Raw genomic sequence first — 19,631 nt, 5'->3', positions numbered from 1 at the left:
ATAACAGTGCATTTTGGATTGTCGTTGCGCTGGGTTCGATTTCGAAACGAGTGTGCAGCAATTTCTGCTCCTCGTTTGGTACCGCATCTTACCTGTAAATTTTCCGAAAAATTTTTGTCGCTCGGAGAAGGCCTTGATTCCAGCGCATTTAGACGCGATACGTCTCAGCGTGTTCCCTATGGCAATCGATCTCAACCCTCTGTCTATCTTTATAACGTCGATAAGCCGAAGAAGAAAAGTCTTAGGGGTTCGGGTATTTTGCCATCTCCAATGAAGTTTATCAGCTTAGCAAGAGATTTCAGAAAATTAAGTCCTGCATTGCCATTCGACTTAATAACAAGATCTTTAAGAATTCGTTTATAAAAGACACTGAAGCCATTGGGTTTTCTTAGAGTCTCTAAAAGAAATATTTACACAACTGATATGATACCAACTAGAACAACAATCACCTCCAATCCAATTTATCAATCATGACGGTTTTAGGCAATCTTTGCTTGTACACTCTTTGTTGTTTTTCCTCACATTGACGCAGCATAAATTTTAAAAAAAAAGGATTTTGTCTGGACTTCAAGGGACTGAACTAACCCATGATAAACGGTTAGAGGGAATTTTATAAATCAGCAAATAAAAAAAATAAAAGACAATTAAATTAATTTAAATTTTGAAATCGAAATCCAAAAACAAAACAAGGAACAATCTCACCCGATCTCAGTAGAATCAGCGGTGCACGACCAGACTCTTCAAGCCAGTTCCAGTTTCCCACCTCCGCACAGAAAGTCACTTGACAGACCTGTCTCTAAAACCCCTCAGAGCGCGCTCCACAAACATGCACAAACATCAAATATACCAAATCTATTTAATAAGTTTATCACAAAAATTAGAACAGTTCGTTAGAAGGTCCTTGAACTGTTCAGAAGTTGTGACATCCAGATCAATCTGATTTTTTTAGCCTAATTGTTGTGATAAACTTATTAAATAGATTTGTTATGAGTGATGCTTGTGCCTGTTTGTGGAACGCCCTCTGAGGGATTTTAGAGACAGGTCTGTCAAGTGGCTTTCTGTGGGGAGGTTGAAGAGTCTGGTGGTGCACCGCTGGACCTACTGAGCTCGGGTGAGATTTCTCCTTGTTTTTGATTTTTGTAATTCGATTTTAAAATTTAAATTAATTTAATTGCCTTTTACTTTTTTTGTTTGCTGATTTATAAAATTCCCTCTAACCGCTTATCATGGGTTAGTTCAGTCCCTTGAAGTCCAGAAAAAATCCTTTTTTTTTAAAATTTATGCTGCGTCAATGTGAGGAAAAACAACAAAGAGTGTACTAGCAAAGATTGCTTAACAACTTCAGGATTGATAAATTGGATTGGATCTGATTGTTGTTCTAGTTGGTATCATATCGGTTGTGTAAATATTTCTCTTAGCGACTCTAAGAGAATCCAATGGTTTCAGTGTCCTTTATGTGTTGATGTAAAATCTGTTAATAAAGCAACAATAGGTAGTGATTTAGTGCTAGACAATTATGTTAATACAGCCATCTCAAATGTCCGAGTACTCAAGAGAGTACCAAAAAACTCGCGTGTTCCCTTGGCGGAAAGTCTGTCGGACGAAATAAATGACATCGTCTACAATGTAGAAGAGGTTACAAAATGGCTAATTCTCTTAACGTCGTTCTTTTTTTTTGGAGCAACCGAAAAGAAGTGGCCTCAAACAGACCAAAAGCATGAGCTCTTTGATAAATAAAAAAAATTCGAGCAAATGACGTGTCACTTCCAAAACCCCATCCTCAAGTTTCAAGCCCACCTCTGAGTGATTTCGAGCAGAGAAAAAAGTTAATAAGTAGTGAGCTCGTTGAAGAGAATGTAAAGGGAGGAATAAGGCTTGCTGCTTCGGATGACAAAATTGCCCCTTTTTCAACTGATAACTATCAAAAATTGTTGTCTAAGCACCCTCAGCGAGCCAAATTTGCAGCTCCAAATCCAAAAAATTTAGATAGTTTTTTCGTAACCGATTTCGACCTATACAAAGCGATAATGTCCTTTCCGAACGGATCAGCAGCAGGTCCTGATAAAAAAGTTCCTCAAATTTTTAAAGATCTTGTTAGTAAGTCGAATGGCAATGCAGGATTTTATTTTCTGAAATCGCTTACTAAGCTGATAAACCTCATTAGAGATGGCAAAATACCCGAACCCCTAAGACCTTTATTTTTTGGCGCAAAGCTTATCGCCCTCATAAAGATAGACCAAGGGTTGAGACCGATTGCCATAGGCAACACGCTGAGACGTATCGCGTCTAAATGCGCTGGAAGCAAGGCCCTCTCCGAGCGACAAAATTTTTTCGGAAAGGTACAGGTAGGATGCGGTACCAAACGAGGAGCAGAAATAGCGGCACACTCGTTTCGAAACCTAATTGAACGCCAAGACAATCCAAAATGCACTGTTTTTTTAAAACTAGATTCTTAGAATGCCTTTAACTCTCTAAATAGAGAAAAAATGCTGAATCATGTTTATTCAAACTGCCGCGAATCGTATAATTACATCCATTGTGCGTATAGTAAACCTAGTTTCCTTTTTTACGGAAGCTCTGTCATAATGTCAGAAGAGGGAACTCAACAAGGTGATCCTGAAGCCCCATTCCTTTTTGTGGAAACAATTCAGACACTAGTCAAACAGATGGAGTCGAAAATTTACATCTGGTATTTAGATGATGGAAATTTAGCCGACGACTATAAAGTAGTACTCCGGGACCTTAAAAACATTCTGAAATCGCAACAAATGTACGGCTTGAATTTGAACACTGAGAAGTGTGAACTGTGTTTTTTGGGACCGACTACGAGTACACTTCAAGTTATAATTCAATTTTAACACAATTTCGAAAACTATGCTCCAAAACAAAAATAAAAACAAAAAAAGAACTCCTCACTTTAGGATCTCCAATCAGCGAACTTTGCCGAAATGAATTGCTCGACGAAAAAAGTAAGGAGCTTGAAAAAATCTCGGATATTGAAATGGCTCCGGAACATGAAATCCAAAAAAAATGGACAGCCAATTTTTGACAGCGAAATTGCAGACTTGATTTCACGATTCGAGCCAACGGACATAAAATATTCAACGCGTTCCGAGATGGATTTGGCTCCCAGTGACTAAACGTCATCCAGTGCAAAAATTTAAGGTTAAAACTGTCGAACCAACAACTCAGAATTGTAACATTCGCCCGGAAGATACATATCGACGGATAACAAAACTAAGTCTTAAGACGACTGGCTAGTGTCTAAACAGAGCTTTGCATGTTTTTCACCGTCTCTACCAAGCCAGTACTTTTCGGTGGTCTTTTCCAACATCGGGTCGACAAAAACGTTACTGCTCTCCGGCTTCGACCAGAACGCTCAAATTAACTGAATTACATGCAAAAAAATAGTGAGCTCATGGCTGGGTCCCAGTATCCCCAGACCACGAGGTCACTCCTAAAAACAGGGCTACTACTTATTATATTACTATTGTTTTTGTTCAGTAGATAAAAATCATCATCTCCATCGAAGATGGATCAACCCTTTCCCCCCAACTCTTAGCACCTCATCCTTGTCAAAACTAATCCAAATATCAATTAAATTCAAGTCAGGACATGACAGGATGCTAAAAGTTCACACGAGTCAATAAAAGTTTCCGTCCCGAGACCCTTCCGGATTCTTGAATCCGCTGAATCAAGCTCCTTACTCTTGATTTCTTGCTAATCCGGAAGGCTGGCTTCTTACCCTTCACCGTTGTTCGCAACGGCCTTGCAACTATTGTAGCAGCACAATAGTTGCAACTCGGAACGTTCTCTGCTATTCTGTAGTTCGTTGTCGTTTTTTAATCTCGATTTTTGTCCTGTTCACAATCGCAGATAAAGTTGTTCTGTTTTTCTTAGTTCTTTTTGCTAAAATGGCCGTTTCTGACGTTTCTCAGAAATGTTACGTCATCACTTCGAAAAATTAAAATTTTAAAATACGGGAATATCCTGACCTTCACCGTTCTGCCAATCATCCGAATAACGTCGTTAATCCTTCGAAATCATCAACTCGGAAGGCCTACTGCTAAAAATTCGAAGTCTGCATAAATTGCATTTTGGCCATTCTGGTCGAATGTCACATACTCCCCGGACAGTCCGGTCAATGTCCTCATTGAATCGCACTATGTTCGTAAAATGGTTACAGTGTCATCGAACAGAATTTACAAAATGCACGAAATTACCTTTATCTACGTCACATCGACACACTGCAGAATATAAATGGCATCATACTACATCACTATAGCCTTCAAATTCTCTCATTAATCTGCACTCTGAGGATATGACTTAAGATAAAACATATTTTCTGACTTCCAGTGTCAATGTCCCGATTAAAGCTTTTTCTCCTAGATTTAAAAGGTGTTGGCTTGCAGGACAGTCCTGCCAACCAACAAGCTAAAATTATCCTACGATGTTCCTTCCCTTCGGAAATCTTGCTTGTTTATTGTCCTGAATATTAAAACCAAGAAACCTTGTGGTTAGAAAGAACAATGCAACAACCTCCCTCCTCAAGAAGTTACTCAAGTTTTTCATGTCACCACAAAGTGATCAGTCTTCCTAAGTGATTAAAAACAATCATGCAGGCTGGAATATTTAAATATACTCTTCCCTCAAGCCTTTCTAAATAAATAATAAGTGAGTGTCTCTAAAGCCACTTCAACTAAAACCAAAATGCAAATTTATAAATGCAACAATTTCAAAACTCAACAAAATGTTTCAGTTTTCAATTACAACTTGGTTGCTTGGTTTCTCACTTGAGTTTTTCACACACATAAAACAATTCTGAGTTTTGAATTTTCTTCATCATTCCTTTGTTCTCTTCTTTTTTCGTCGTTTAGAAGTTCTAAAACTTCTAAATTCTTCTAATTTCCTTTCTTGCCGCCTCTTGTTTTCTCGACCATTCGTCAATGCTCCATTTCCTCCTCCTGTGACACTGACTCCGCACTTTCGGTTTCCGTGTCTTGTAGCACGTCATTGACTATCCTGACGCTGTTGGAAGCCGTCCTTCAACACTTCTGCTCTTCCACCCTCTGTTTACAGCAAGGTAGGGGATCCACGTTTGATTCTCTGTTTCTACAGAAGCTGTTGTGGAGACACAACGTCACGTTTCTCTCCAAATCTTCTTTCAGCATCTCTGCCTTCTCATTTCCACTACGCTCGCTCGTCCTGGAAATTCTTTTCACAGCGGTGGTCACTGCATTCCGATGGGTCACGAAAGCTCGCTTGAAAGCTCCTGCCCCAATGTCCAGCTGATATTCACTGTATACTCTGCCATGTTTCGACATATGCTTTTTCGCATACTCGTACAACCATGCAGTCATGTTAGCTCTGAACCATGGCATCAATCGTTTTCTTGCCCATATCTTCTTCACTTCCATCGGAATGTTTAGAACTTTGCACATTGTCTCAAAAAGATCTAAATCTTTCAGACAATCTAATTTCCGCAATTGTTCTCTCGTTGGTGCCTCCTTCCTGATGCTGTCAGGCTTCTTGCGTTCATTGGCACCGTGCAAACGGTCAGTACCGCGCAACTGAACTTCTGCCAGAGAGTAGTGAACAAACACACCATCATTGATTCCCACAGTGCTTCCTGCTCATCTGATCCTCTGGAGATATCATTCGTCCCAACTAAGATCATCACATTGGGTATCTTCCCTGGATTCATCAGCTCCACCATGCGATATAATTGGGCAATCGTCGCGCCTCCAAAGGCCATCATCGTGGTGACCCATGAGGTCCTCAAATTCGACAGCACTCTGACTAAGCTGTCTCCCAATATCAGGTGAGATGTCCCGAGTGGTGGTTGCTGCAGGTTCACAGCCGGGCTCCAGGTAGCTCGATTGAAGCAGGCTCTCGGATCTGTCTCCGGAACTCCCGTGAAATTATACTTCAATTGATTATTCTTCTGCACGTCTATTACACGAGACACTTTCTTCGCTGGCATCTTCCTTACTTTCCTCTCTGGGATTCTCGAGTTCCCCATGAGTGGTGTCACGTTACTCATCCCTTGTCTGATTACTGTCTGGGAGAGTTGTACTCTGCCCGTATCGTCAATCGTTCCATAGGGTGCAGTCACCCCGGAACCTGGTGCATTCTTGTTAGCGACCAATCGTCCAGCTGTCTCTATCAGTTTTCTCACTGTCTGTTCTACGACGGGATCACCCAAGGTGTCACTAGGATCCGGGATTGTTACTCGGTTCGTCTCTGCTGGAAGCCGTGTCTCCGTTGTTTGACTCATTTCTCGAGGTGTCAAGAGCTCCATCGGGGACTGCCCACGAGGAATATCCCTTGCAGGTATCACTTTCTCAATGGACGTCGTCAACGCCGCCTGTTCCGATCGCTCTTTGTATTCCTGCCTTAAGCGTTCGATCTCTTGACCCTGTTTTTTGTTGCAGTCTTCAAACAACTTTCTCCACATGTCCCGGTCTTCCTCCATCGCCAGCATGGTCTTCGTCATATCGTCTAACTCCTTCTTCGTACTCCTCAGTTGATCGTTCATCTCGTCCAGATCTTGTATGGTTTGGTTCGTCTGAACCTTCTGTGTTACTTTCGCCCTTTTTGGTGGCACAGCTGCTCTCAGTGGTGAACCAGACGAGGTCGCCTCGCTGTTCATCTCCCGATGCATTCTCGTCAGCCCAGGTTTGGGCTTGGAGGGCATTGGAATCTCACCTGGTTGGTAAGTCCTAGAACTTCCCAACCCAGGCTCATTCGCCAAGTCACTCCCTGAGAGAGCCCCGTTTCTCCACCTCATCACTCTCATGTTCGGGCGGTCTAGTACTCCTCTTTCTCCATATGCTGCCATCAACAGGACTTCCGTGGGGCGGTCCCCACGTTTGTCGTGCCCCAAGATGTTGATCAGGGCGGTCAGCAACATGACCACCTCTGGGTCCTCCAGAGCGAAGTCTCGTTCGATCAGCCGACGATAGATCGCATCTACCATCGGTCCCACATATGCCTCTGCCAGGTCCATCAATTCATCCAGGTTGAAATTGTCCATACTGTTCTTTCCAAGTTTGATTTGATTTCGATTTCAAGTTTTGACTCAAGTGAGCAATTAAATGATCAATCAGGATCTAGAAAAGGAATCACGACTGTCACACTTGTCAGTTTCACCTTAACATATATCGTTAAAATTTGCTTAAAACAGTTCAGATAAAAAGATATTTATCCTAAAATTTATTAAAATCAATTGGTTTCTAAAATTTTGGAATTCGACCTAAGATTGGACAGTCCAAACTTTGGATCTATTCCCAAGATAGTCATCTAGTTGTTCATGGTCACTAACCCCTACTTACCCATGATCTTAATAACCTAACACATAACATAACATAACATAACACACATATCACATATTACATGCAACTTGGTCCTTTGGCCTAACACCCTCTCGCACATCATTCAGCCTATACTTAAGTAATATTTCTTATGTAGATATACTTGTATGTTCGTATCAGAGAATATCACGTGTACAAGCGCGTACAATTCCCGAGGATGCAGTCTTCCTCTATTTGGATCGTACACTGGAAGCGAAAGCTCCTTCACGTCCATTTCCACAAGGAAGTCCCTCAGCCTCGTCAAAGACAAGACTAGGTTTTCTGGGTCCACGTGCTGCTTCTCCGTCGCCCTCGTTACCAAGAAGCACAAGTACTTTCCCGGTATCTGCGACACCGCCGGAGGTAAGGCTGCTACGCCCCCTATCCCTGGTCTTTGCTTCCAAAGGAATTCCACGTTTTTATATTCCCTCTTAAAATCTGCCGCTAGCGCCGTCCTAAAACTCATGTCTGCGGTGATAGCTACCGCACATGTTCTGTTTGTGAGTATGAAATCACTGTCTGTTAGTATTATGTTACTAGAATATTCATTTGGTAAATTAAAATATGACTCCACTACCCTGCCTATGTCAGGTTTTTTAGGTTCTTCACCTGTTTCTGCTTCTAACTCTCCTGTTTCTCTTGCTATTCTCAATTTTTTTATTATCAGGTTTTCAGTGTGGGTAAGTCCTACCCCCACTCCCCGGACAAAAATATCCATCGGCGTCCCCGTCGATCGCATACCGGGTATTAAGTCAAGGTTAGAAGCTGGAATGAGAAGTTGTCCTTCCTGGGCAGCCCAGGAAGGATCATCTCGTTCGGTCTTAATGTATTTCGCGTTTTCACGATCTACGTCTTGAATCGTAACGCTGGTCTCTTTAGGGTCTGATGTCATTTCATTCAGCCACTCTAAGACACGCAGGTTCGTCTGGTCTTGTTCATATGACTGCTGTTGCTCATCGTCAAATTCTACCTCAGGTTTTGACCAGTCGTCAACCCACTCATCGTTATGATCATCGACTATGTCAATGTCTTGTGACACAGTTATTTCTTCTAAACCCACTACTTCCTCCACTACTTTCTGCAGATCTATCCTATCCACTACAAAGTCGTCACCGTAAGGATTGTACTTCTTTTTTGGTCTCGTCCCGTCCTTCCGACGAGTCTGCATCGTGAACGGAAGATCTGGTTCCAAGTTCTTGGGAACCTCTGTCTGTTCGGGATCCTGCCAATCTTCCTCTGCGTAGGGTAAGGTCTCATCGTCCGCTTATATTTGTTCGTTTGGATCCAGGTCCAGCGGTGTATCTGTACCATCCTCTACGATTTCGTTTCCATCGTTCTTCTGCCTGGTGCCTTTTTCATTGACCTCACAAGCAGGATCCATCATTAGATAATCCCCTTCTTCCATGTCTGCAGGTACACACCAGTCTTCTGTCGATGGATTGTGTGGCTTGATGTTTTCGTAGTGGGCGGCTCGGCCAGTACTCAGTCTATAAAAGCGTCCCTCTTGGTGCACCTCTGTAATCATGAAGGGTCCCCTCCACTTCTTCAGAAGCTTCTTTGTCCCTTTCGGTGGTATAACGTTCTGAAATACCCAAACGTAGTCTCCCACCGAGTAAGCCTTTGCACCAGCTGCTTTCTTGTCGAATCTTTTCCTCTGCCTTGCCTGTGCCTGCTGAGTGTTTCGTCTACACAAGTCGTTCAACTCCTGTTGGCGTCTGATCACATCCCTCACGTAGACCTGTGGGGACGTTTTCTTTCCCTCATACTCTGGGTAGAAGAATGTCAAGGGTAAAGACTTCTCGTGTCCCGTCAGCATCATGTGTGGACTGACTCCAGTGGTGGAGTGTTGCGTGCTATTATAAGCTCCCATCACCTGTGGAAGGTATCTGTCCCAATCGGTCATATACCTGGAACAGTATACTCTCAGCATCGATACTAACGTCCTATTCTGTCTTTCCACTAAGCCATTCGTCTGAGGGTGGTATGTCGTGGAGTGAGCCTGAGCGACCTGTGACCGTCTCATAAGCTCTTTCGTAAGCTCGCCTACGAAAGCTGTTCCATTGTCCGATTGAAACGTCATTGGACAACCATGTCTTGCTATCCATGTATTTATCAGGTGGTCGCATGTCTCTTCCGCCGAGGCAGTTATGCAGGGCACGGCCTCTGCATACTTCGTGAAGTGATCTATCATGACCAAGACTTGGTTATAACCGCTGTCTGTCATGCATATCTTCTGGTGATCTATCTGCACGACCTCGTTGAATTCAGACGACTCAATCGATTGTAGAGGAAATCGTAATTTCCTTGGATCCTTGACCTGTTGGCATGACAGGCACGCTGTTACCCATTTCTCACATGCTTTTTTCATTCCAGGCCACTCAAAGCGTTTCAGGATCCTCTGATACACTTTGTCGATTCCTTGATGGCCCATCTGATCATGCGACCTGAATAGTAGTTCTGTCTGATAGAGTTGTGGCAACACTATCGCGTTATATTTGTATAAGACCTTGTCTTCTTCTCTTCTCTTGCAAGCCACGATCCCGTCCTTGTTCAGATACAATCTCCCCTCCTTCTGCATGAAGTATTATCTCAGGATCCTATAGCTGTCTTCTTCTAGGTCACCTTTGTCTGGTGCACCGTTTTCTATCCACCTTTTTAGGTTACTTGTCATGCGGTCATTTCTTTGCGCCCTTAGTAGGTCCGAGAGTCTGTACCTCGCCTTCAAATATGTCTTCATGACCCTCATTTGACAATTCATCTCATTGGGCTGATGTGTGTCTTCTTCCATCTTAACGCACCAAATCTTCGCCAACGGTTGTGTTTCTTGTTCAAATGGCTGAAGGTCAGTCCTGACTACCTCTTTCTGCGGCAACAGGCTTATCGAACGTTTCGATACCGCTATTGTTTCTAAGTCATCCGCTGCGTTGTCAAAGACTCTTTCGCTTGGTATAAGGTAGCGATCGCTGTCAGGATCCTGATACACCTCTCTGTCCAGGTCTCTCGCCCGAGTTTCCACTAGTAGCGTGTGTATCGCCAGTTCTGACAGCTCGGATCCCGAACTCGAGTTCCTGTCTGAATAGGTGTCCATTCCTGAGTTTCGGGAATCATCATCTGTCGAAGAGGTTGTGCTGGAGACTGCACGCTCCTCCAAATCATGTCTGTGCTTTCTTCGCATCCATCTGAACTCCCCGGACAAAACCTTGTTCTCTCGGTCCTGTTTCTCATCAGGAATTTCCTCGTTTATCTCAGACTCCCCGGACAAATTTCCTTGTCCCGGGTGTTGATCTTGTGATCGCTGGTTTTTCTCCTCATCCTTCTCCCCGGACAAATAGTCTTGCAGCAGATTTTGTTCTACCTCTTCACCCTCTTTTTCCCGGTCTACAAAGGTGACGGTTTTCTTTCGCTTGCTGCTCCCCTGTTCTTTCCGTCCGTAAGAAGTACTGGTTAAAATCTCTTGGGGTATTGAGGATACTAGTTGCTGAACTATTGTCCTACAATCCCTTTCGTTCTCTTCGTGCTGTCGTCTGGACGGCATGATCTTCATCTTCTCACTGACTGTCAGCGATGCCACTGCTGCTGTCCACTCGGGGTCATCTCTGGTCACTTCTCTTTCTAACAATCCACCCAGCATCCGCATTATTTGTGGTGTGACTTGCACCGTTTTATCCAATAATGAGAGGCTGTTTATATTCATGCGAGAGAGTTCTTGCTGGACCAGGTTCGAGCGCAGCAACAAATCCAAGGGGACCGGGTCCTCCTTGGACAGGATCTTTATCTCGGCTGCTTTCTCTACAGGTAACTCAGGGTGCCCTGGAATTGGATGTCCTGATTTATCCAACCATCTCGTTAAGGGAAGCTCTTCATAAGTTTCTTTGTCCAGAAACGAGAATCCCTCCTTTACTTCCTCCTGATTGGCCTGCTTCTGCTCCAATCTTTCATAGAACTCAGTTTTCTTACTGAGGCTGTCAGCATTCTGGTGTTTATCACGCATCCTATGTTCGATTATCATATGGTAGCCATCCAGTCTTACTATCCATCTACCAATATAACTCTGATCCATCGAGTAGGTCTTCAACCAGGATAACGCTCTGTTGTCCACGCGTAACTTGAAGGGAGCGCTCCCCAAGTATGCACGGTACTTCTCCACGAAGGTGACTACTGCAAACATTTCTGCTTTTGGTGCGCCATATTTCATCTCTGTGTCACTCAAGACTTTGCTGCCGTATGCAATGGGACGGAGAACTGTTCTTCCGTTCCATTCTTGCTCTTGATGCAATATTCCTGAGATGGCCACCACCGATGCGTCTGTGTCGAGAACATACATGCCCTTTTCTGTAGGCATGCCCAGCACTGGCGCTTCGCACAGTTCCCGTTTTATGTTCTCGAAGGCAACCTGTGCTTCATCGTTCCATTCGAACTTTTTCCTTTTGTTGCGCATCAGCTTCTGCATCGGGTACACCTTGTCCGCGTATCCTTTTATGAATTCTCGGTAGTAATTGGCAAACCCTAGGAAGCTCATTAGCTGTGTGTCCGTCCTCGGAGCCTTCCATGTCAGCACAGCCTCTACTGCTTCCGGATCTGGCCTCACACCATGCCTGTCCACCATTCTTCCCAGGTACTTGATCGAATCCCTAAGGATTACACATTTCGATGGTTTGAATTTCAAGCCTGCTCTTTTCATACATCCGAAGACCTCATCGAGCCGATCAATGTGATCCTCCAGGGTCGGTGTCGCTATGACTACGTCATCCACGTAGCACATCAAGAGATTCCCGTACTTTTTGGTCACTCCTGTCAAAGCCTGAGCCATCAGCCTTTGAAAAGTTGCTGTTGCATTGCACAAGCCGAAGGGCATCCTCTTCCACTGGTACAACCCCAATTCGCACGCGAATCCGGTTTTCTCTCTGTCCGTCTTTCGCAGAAGAACCTGCCAGAAGGCAGAACCCAAGTCCAATGTGGTGAAGAACTTTGCATCACCAAGTTTAGATAGGCTCTCGTCTATTCGCGGTATCGGGTACGCATCTTTAATCGTTACCGCGTTCAAGTAACGAAATTCGCAACAAAATCTAAGCTGCCCCCTTTCTTTTTCGCCATGACTACCCCGCAAGCCCACAGCGATTTCGAGGGTTCTATCATGTCGTATTCAAGCAACATTTCTATTTCCGCTCGGCACGCTTCCGATTTATGTGGCGTCATTCGCCTTGCGCCTTCCCTATGGGGGACGGCGCCTTCTTCTAGTTCGATTTCGTGTTCGACGAAATTACAGCAACCGATATCCGCCTTATGTCTTGAAAATACATCAGCGTTCCGATTTAGGAGGTCCCGCAATTTTTCGAAATCTCCCTCACCTATTTTCCCTTTTAAATGTTCTATCTCTGGCAAAACCGGTTTGTCAGATTCTAATTCATATGACGAGTGGCGTTCCGGAAAAATCGAGCAGCTTGATAAGCCGTCGTCCGTTTCGGATTTCATTGAAAACAATTTACGAATAGATTTTAATTCATCAATCCTCTTTAAAATTTTATCTTTATTGGCATGATAAGGACAGTCTTTCACACTATATTTCTTCAAGTTTTGTGTCTCTTCATAGTCGGTCCTCATCGGCAATGCGTAACCAAGCTTCTTTCCACGCTGGATTGAAACCGTGGTGTCCAGTGTGTTCAACAACACACTGACACACAGTCCGTTTCGCGTTACCGAGAAGCTCCGGCCTAAAATCACCGAACTCTGACTATTTGGATTCGGTACTAAGCAAACCTGTTTACTATCACTTAACGAATTTAAATTTCTCATTCTAAAAATCGCTACTACAGCTTGTCCTGGTTGTAATTTTACTTTTCTATCCAAAAAAACTGGTACCTTATTCTCGTCTGTTATTATCCTATTAATTGGTCTCTTAACATACTTTCGGTCCGGGTTTCTAATCCGTATTAGACCGTTGTTCAAGTCAATCATCACGTCAAAGTTCCTGACAAAATCTCTGCCCAAGATGAATTGGTCGGCGTCGTCCAGATTCTCTACCACCAGGAAGCTCATCCAAAGGTTCCGTCCTCCCATGTGAAGGACCGTCACCGGTGTTCTTCCGGCTACGTAGATAGCTCCTCGATTTGCAGCGGCTAGTCGGAGATTCGTAGGAATCAGATCTTCCCGCGTGAAGCCCATTCTCTCCCAGGTTTTTATCGGCATCACACTCACCACCGCGCCTGTGTCCAGAAGCCCTGTGACTCCGATTTTTGTTCCGTTGGTGTCAAGCAGGTGTGCTGTCACATCTGCTTCATATCCAATATGTACCGCGTCTTGTTCCATCATGGCGTCATGGCCTATCCTGCGGACTTTGAGTTCCTCTTCACCCAAATAGATCTGCCCCATTTGGTCATCATCTGTTGTTATGTAAGTCCTGGTGTAGATGCTGATTCCATCCACGTTCAGCATTATTTGATACGGCCCATAGACCTCCAAGTAGCGTCCATGAAGTTTCTTCATGCGAGGGCCACCCGTCGTTAGTAGTGCTCGCACAGCTCTCGACTCAGTGCGTGGCTCCACCTGCCTCAGATAATCTGCATATGTGTCCAAATGCATTAAAGTGAACTCTGATGGTTCACTCAAATTTCTTATTACCTGGTGTCCAGCCACTGAGATTATCGACTGTATCTTCTTTCCCTGCGGCGCCATGCCGAACCTCTTACCGGAGATCACTTTAAGTTTCATATCTAAACTGCTTGGTGTTTTCGTCTCCTCGAACTCCATTGCCTCGAAGGTATTCAGTTGCTCCTGAAGCTTTTCATTTTCCAGTTCAAGTTTCACTTTTTGTTCGATCTCTTTCGTCACCAATTCCTGCTGTACTCTATTTAGAGCATCCTTTGCGGCTGCCTTATAATCGATCTTGAAGTCATCGGCCGCAGTTGCTGGTTCCGGTTCACGTGCTTCTTCTGTTACCGCTTGCATTTTCTTTGCCGCCAGCTCTTGAGGTTTATCCTTTCTGCGTGCCTCCGCTTCACTCAAAAGGCGAGCCTTGCTGGCTTTCACTCCTGACAAAGCTTCTTCATGTCTTGGATACTTGATGTCTGCCACTGCATCCCAGAATTGCGGACAATCTGATTTAAAATGACCTTCCAAGTTGCAAAAGAAACACCTCGGGCCGAATTTCGCAATTACTCCTCTCATGAAATCCTCATGGTCCAACTCTGACGCATCTTCGTCCTCGAGGCTAAAGCCTATTGCTTTCATGCCTTGTTTGTAAGCTGGGCATGCTGACACATGATGGTCTGTTGAACTACAATTAGCACAAGAGCGTCTCTTGTCCATATCGTCCCTCGGTTTGTACCAATTGTTCCCTTGGTTCGCTGGTCCGTTGTTAAAATTGCCATAATTGTTCTTGTAATATCCAGATCTCGAAGGAGGTTTCAACAATAGATACTCTTTTGATTTGAGCCTCAACTCCTCCGGTGTTGGCGCATTAGTTGATAGTGGTGTGTAATGCGTTGCTAGCATCGTACGAAATTCATCATTTTTCACACCATCGATGAATTTTGAGGCTACGGCCAGGTTCATCCTTCGGTTTGATTCATCCGGTTGGCTGCGTCTTCTCAGCATTTCCAAATCATCGAGAAACTTGTCTATGGTTTCATCTTCCCGTTGCCTCCGTTTCTCGAAGCGCATCATCGCCTGGTGCCCCTGCACCCCTGATCCGAAACGGTTTAACAAGATTTCGAAGATTTTCTCTGCAGTGTCACGTTGATATTGTTTCTTGGCCATGACACAGTTCAGGGCTGTTCCTTCTAAGTTGCTGGTGAGCGCGCTGCATTCCTGCCTCTCAGACAAGTCTTCTTCCTCGAAATGCAGCTTCATTACCTCTATCCAGGTATCAATACAGCCATCAGATTCGTCTTTGTAGCATCTTGGCTTCTTAAAGACTCTTCTGGACTTTTCACGGCGTTCATTGGTTCTAGATAACCGCGTCAGGATTGTCTCCAAAGACCTGTTCAGGGGTTCAAATGCTGTGGCCATTGCCGTAGCATCCCTTGAGTGTCCCGCTTGAGTGTCCTCACACCTCGTCGAAGGCTCCGTGTGCGGTGCATCCCTGCAATCCGAATCGCCGTAAGCGTTTCCCGCTTGGCCCACGTGACTCCTCCTCGGGCTTGCATGCCCCCTGTTGCCGGAATCACTTCTCCCAGTCGCATGTGTGCCTTGCGTTGGTCGTTCGTTAGAGGTTTGTCTGTTCCCCGTTGAATTTGCTCTACTGTTCGGGACCCATGCTGCATTACCCCTTGTGGCATAGCCTGATGAACTGCCCCTGCCTCTAGTGGATCCATACGTTTTCCTCTTTTGATGTTCATTGAAGTTCACTTTCGGTTCCCTGCTGGGACCTCCCGAATTCGGTTCTCCTTCTTTCGGTCCACTCTTGCTGCTTAGTAGCCCGTCCAACCTATCCATGATAGCCTGAGTTCGCCTCTCCATCATCGCATCTATCTTTGTGTCAAGAGACCCAAGAGACTGCTCTTGCTGAATTCTTAACTTCTCCATGTCGGCTCTTAAGCGTAACTCCCTCTGTTCCGCCTCTCTTGTCATTCGTGACAAGTTCCTCGTCATATGTTCGTCCGTTCTTTCTTTCAAGCGTTTTTCGCTTCTGCCAACTTCTTGTCTGTTGCGGTTTATTTCTTCCCGCAGACTTTCTCTTTCAATGTGAACTGCTCTTTCCAGTTCACTCTTCCTTATCGACATCTGTTCATTTTGTTCTCCTAAACTGCCCACTATGTTGTTTAAGGCTTCCTCTAGTGCTGCCCCGTTATCCATGAGTGGCGTCACTAGTGGTGGTGTAACTCTGTCGGTCCCAGGTAGCTTCGTGCTGGTAGAGATCCGGGCCTTGACTCTCTGTCTTGACGTTTTCTCATTATCTATTTCAGGATCCGCTAACGCGTTACCTCTGGTTCTACTCTCTTCAGGTTGTGGCTCCGAACTTGTCCTAATCGCGAAGTCCTTTGACTGGCCCGGTGTGTTTGCCTCTTTGCTTATCGTTGTCACTACACCAAATTTATCCATGGTTTCAGTCTCTCTTCCGACGTGTGCCTCACTCTCCTGGATCGAACTATTGAGACTGACTTGAGATCCAAAGTCCCCTTGCTCCTCTTCATCCTCTTCCTCCTGGGATTCCCCATCGTTTCCTGCTCCTCCTCCCATGCTGAATGGAAAGATGTTTCCGAAGGTGTTCTTCATTCTTTCTGAGAACGATGATGAGGTTGTTTGTTTCCCAGTTCCGCTTGCCATCATAGTGTTGTCTGTCGGAGATCTTCTAGTTGCCGTTACTTCAGTTGAGATGTCGGACAGTTCCGACATCTCCTCTCGATCCAATGTCCCGGTGGAAGTGGCAAAATCATGGCCTTGTTCTACTGGAGTAGATTCACTCGCCAGCCTTCTGCCTCTCCCTTCCAGTCCATTTACTCCCTGGTTGTCGTTCATGGTATGGTCCGTATTGACCTCCACTTCTAACAGTTCTCTTCGCTCTTCTGAGGTCTTCTGACTTCTCGTTTCAACCATTCTGCCTGAAACCGTCTCCTCTTTATCGGACCGGGATCGCTTGATCCAATCCACAAAAGGATCGGTCATCGTTTTTCTTTGCTTTTCAGGTATGAATTTCCTAGAGCTATTACCTCGTTTTGGTATCCTTGACTTGTCTAAGCTCATTCTCTATTTGTCACTTTCCTATGCCTACTCTTGACTCAATTGCTAGAGACCTTATAGTTTTATTAACAATAATAATGACACAAAACAATAAATTTCACCAGTTTCTACTAAATAGTGACCACGAATCCCTGTATGTTGTCAGAGTACAGTTTGTATAAAATTTATTCAGACTATCTGATTATCGGTCCAAAGATCTGGAAACTAGCACAATATGATGTTATCAGTCAATTTAAAAGATAGTGTATTCACTACCCAATCAAGCACAGTTTACGTTGATTTAAAATCAAAAACAAAAATTATATATTGACACAATATGAATGTATATATAAAAAAAACGTATGTGTCTTGTACTCTTAGTCGGTCGCAGTACAATAGTCGAACCTGTCTTTTAAAGAAAAAGCTTTCCCTGCTTGGTGCTGCACCAAACAGACAAAACTTTGAAGGCAGTAATTTTCTCAAGTGGGCGTCTATTGCACCCACCGAGTACTGTGTTACCTATCTGCCTTCGGACTGCCCGAGCTAGACCTACTAAAATCCTCAGGGCAGTCACTTCTCCCAAAAACGTATTATGTTTCAATCCACTCCAATGAGTCACGCTCTTTTTAATTTAGACTTAGTGTCGCGAATATCCGAGTTCGGACCTGTTTTGTATTAGTCTGGTTCTTTTTGAAAGGCAAGTTACCAGTGCAGTCACTGATACCTAGCCTGTTTATTAATAACCTAATACCTCTCGCTTTTTAGTCTTTCTTTCGTTTACCTAAGTCCTTAATAAAATAATACCCCTCCGGATTGGCACAAATAGGACCCTTCCGGACTGTCAGAATATGGACCCCTCCGGATTTGGACCCCTCCGAGTTAGTTAATAGTAGACCCCTCCGGATTTGGACCCCTCCGAGTTAGTTAATAGTAGACCCCTCCGGATTCGGACCCCTCCGGTTTTGTGGAAAGTAGACCCCTCCGGATTCGGAGCCCTTAGCTCTGTCAAAGTAGCTTTCCGTAGTTTTCTTAATTTCAGCTTATACCCCTCCGGATACGTTCTGCGTTGCTTTTATGCTGTTTGAATTAACTGGGAATGGTATAGGGTCCTTTCCTAGACCCCTCCGGATTGAAGTTAAGGCACTTATTTGACAATTCACACTAACGGTGAAGGGTCTTATCACTTGCCTAATTCGACTCTATGGTTGTCTTGTGCCTTCAGCCCTCCCTTTTTGCCTAGAACTGTCCTAAGTTACTTAGTTCAATCGCTATCAACTTTTGGTAGGGGGTATAAGGGTTTTTCAGAAAAATTTATAAAACGTGAAGGGTGTACCCCTCCGGATTTGTGTAATTTGCTAAAAACAATCTCAAAAAATTTTCTCGCTCGCTTTTTCGAGTAATTCTCTTTCCTACTAGTAAGTTCAGCTAATTTCTGATCTAATGGTACCAAGATTGACTCGATATGCTCTGTAGTTCCAAAGTTATTAACCAAAACGTCTTTTTTCCAAACTCAAAAATTTTCTCTCTTATAGGTTCCGCCTAACTTTTTCCGCAAATCTGGTCCTTTCGACCTAAAATTTATTGATCTGAGCTCAAAAGGCCTATACTCTTCTAGTTCAATGCAAAAGACCCGATCTAAAACGCTTTTGTAGAAAAAATTTGCGAAAAACTATGCTACCTGGACCCCTCCGGATTGATGAATCCACCAAATCAAACACGTTATGTTCGATTTCTCTGCAACCCGGAAGGCTTTCGGGTAGCGGGTTTTAAAACTCGTAGATTCACCAGTGGACGTTGTCCGATCAACTATTTTTACTGTCCTAACTCAAAGATTTCAAAAAATTTCTGATTTTATAGTGTTTCTTTCTATCAAAAAATGGGAAAATTTGGTTTTTTGTACCAAACTAGTTCCAACCACTTCCGAACTAAAGTTAACCGGTTCTACTTATTACAGTAGTGCAGTTACGATGTAACACACTAACTTAGCGCTTTTTTCCGTTTCAAAAAATATCGATATCTCAAAAATCGCGACTTGTGGGGGGATCAAAATATCGCTATTTTGACCCTAAAAACCGGTCTGTTTTCGTTGTTTTTCACTGAAAAACGATATAAGACTATTAATATAGGCTATATAAGTAATAATATTAGTAATACTATACCCCTCCGGGTTTGTTTATTATCCGAATTAAGGTGCTTAACTCGGATATTCGCAGTTCGGTGAAGGGTCACTACAGTGCAGCACTGTCGAGCCCCCCACAGATTACTATCTTACTTTTTGTACCAAAAGGGATACAAAACTTGTTAACGATACCCAACAGTCGATTGTTGTTGTCGTTGAGCCCCTTCTTGTTGCTCCTTGTACTGCTTGCCGGATCGGTCTTCACCCAGGACCCTTCCGAATTGAGCGCGAATCAGCTGACCCTTCCGGATTGAGCGCAATTTATCATTAACGTGCTTAAATGCTCAAATAACCCTACAGTACAAGCCTCACAAACGGGCTACAAAACTGATCGTAACAATCCTGACTGATATAAATGCCTGTAATAACAATATATCTATCAACAACAAACGGGGGGGTTGAATCACATCTTGTCTGGAGGGATGATTTCTACTGATTTTTTT

General features: G+C 44.0%; 1 protein-coding gene across 1 annotated transcript in view; it reads left to right on the top strand.

Moving 5' to 3' along the window:
* The first annotated feature begins 956 nt into the window (after positions 1–956).
* LOC134855557 (uncharacterized) overlaps positions 957–19,631 on the top strand; it is a 75,852-nt gene continuing 57,177 nt past the window's right edge. The window contains exon 1 of the mRNA XM_063872097.1: positions 957–980. The gene's annotated coding sequence lies outside the window, so the exon portion shown is untranslated. The remainder of the gene's footprint in view (positions 981–19,631) is intronic.

This window comes from Symsagittifera roscoffensis, chromosome 10 (genome assembly GCF_963678635.1).
Source record: "Symsagittifera roscoffensis chromosome 10, txSymRosc1.1, whole genome shotgun sequence".
In the NCBI taxonomy this organism is placed as follows: domain Eukaryota; kingdom Metazoa; phylum Xenacoelomorpha; order Acoela; family Convolutidae; genus Symsagittifera; species Symsagittifera roscoffensis.
Note: the sequence above shows the minus strand (reverse complement) of the source record. Positions and strands in the feature narration are given on the sequence as shown.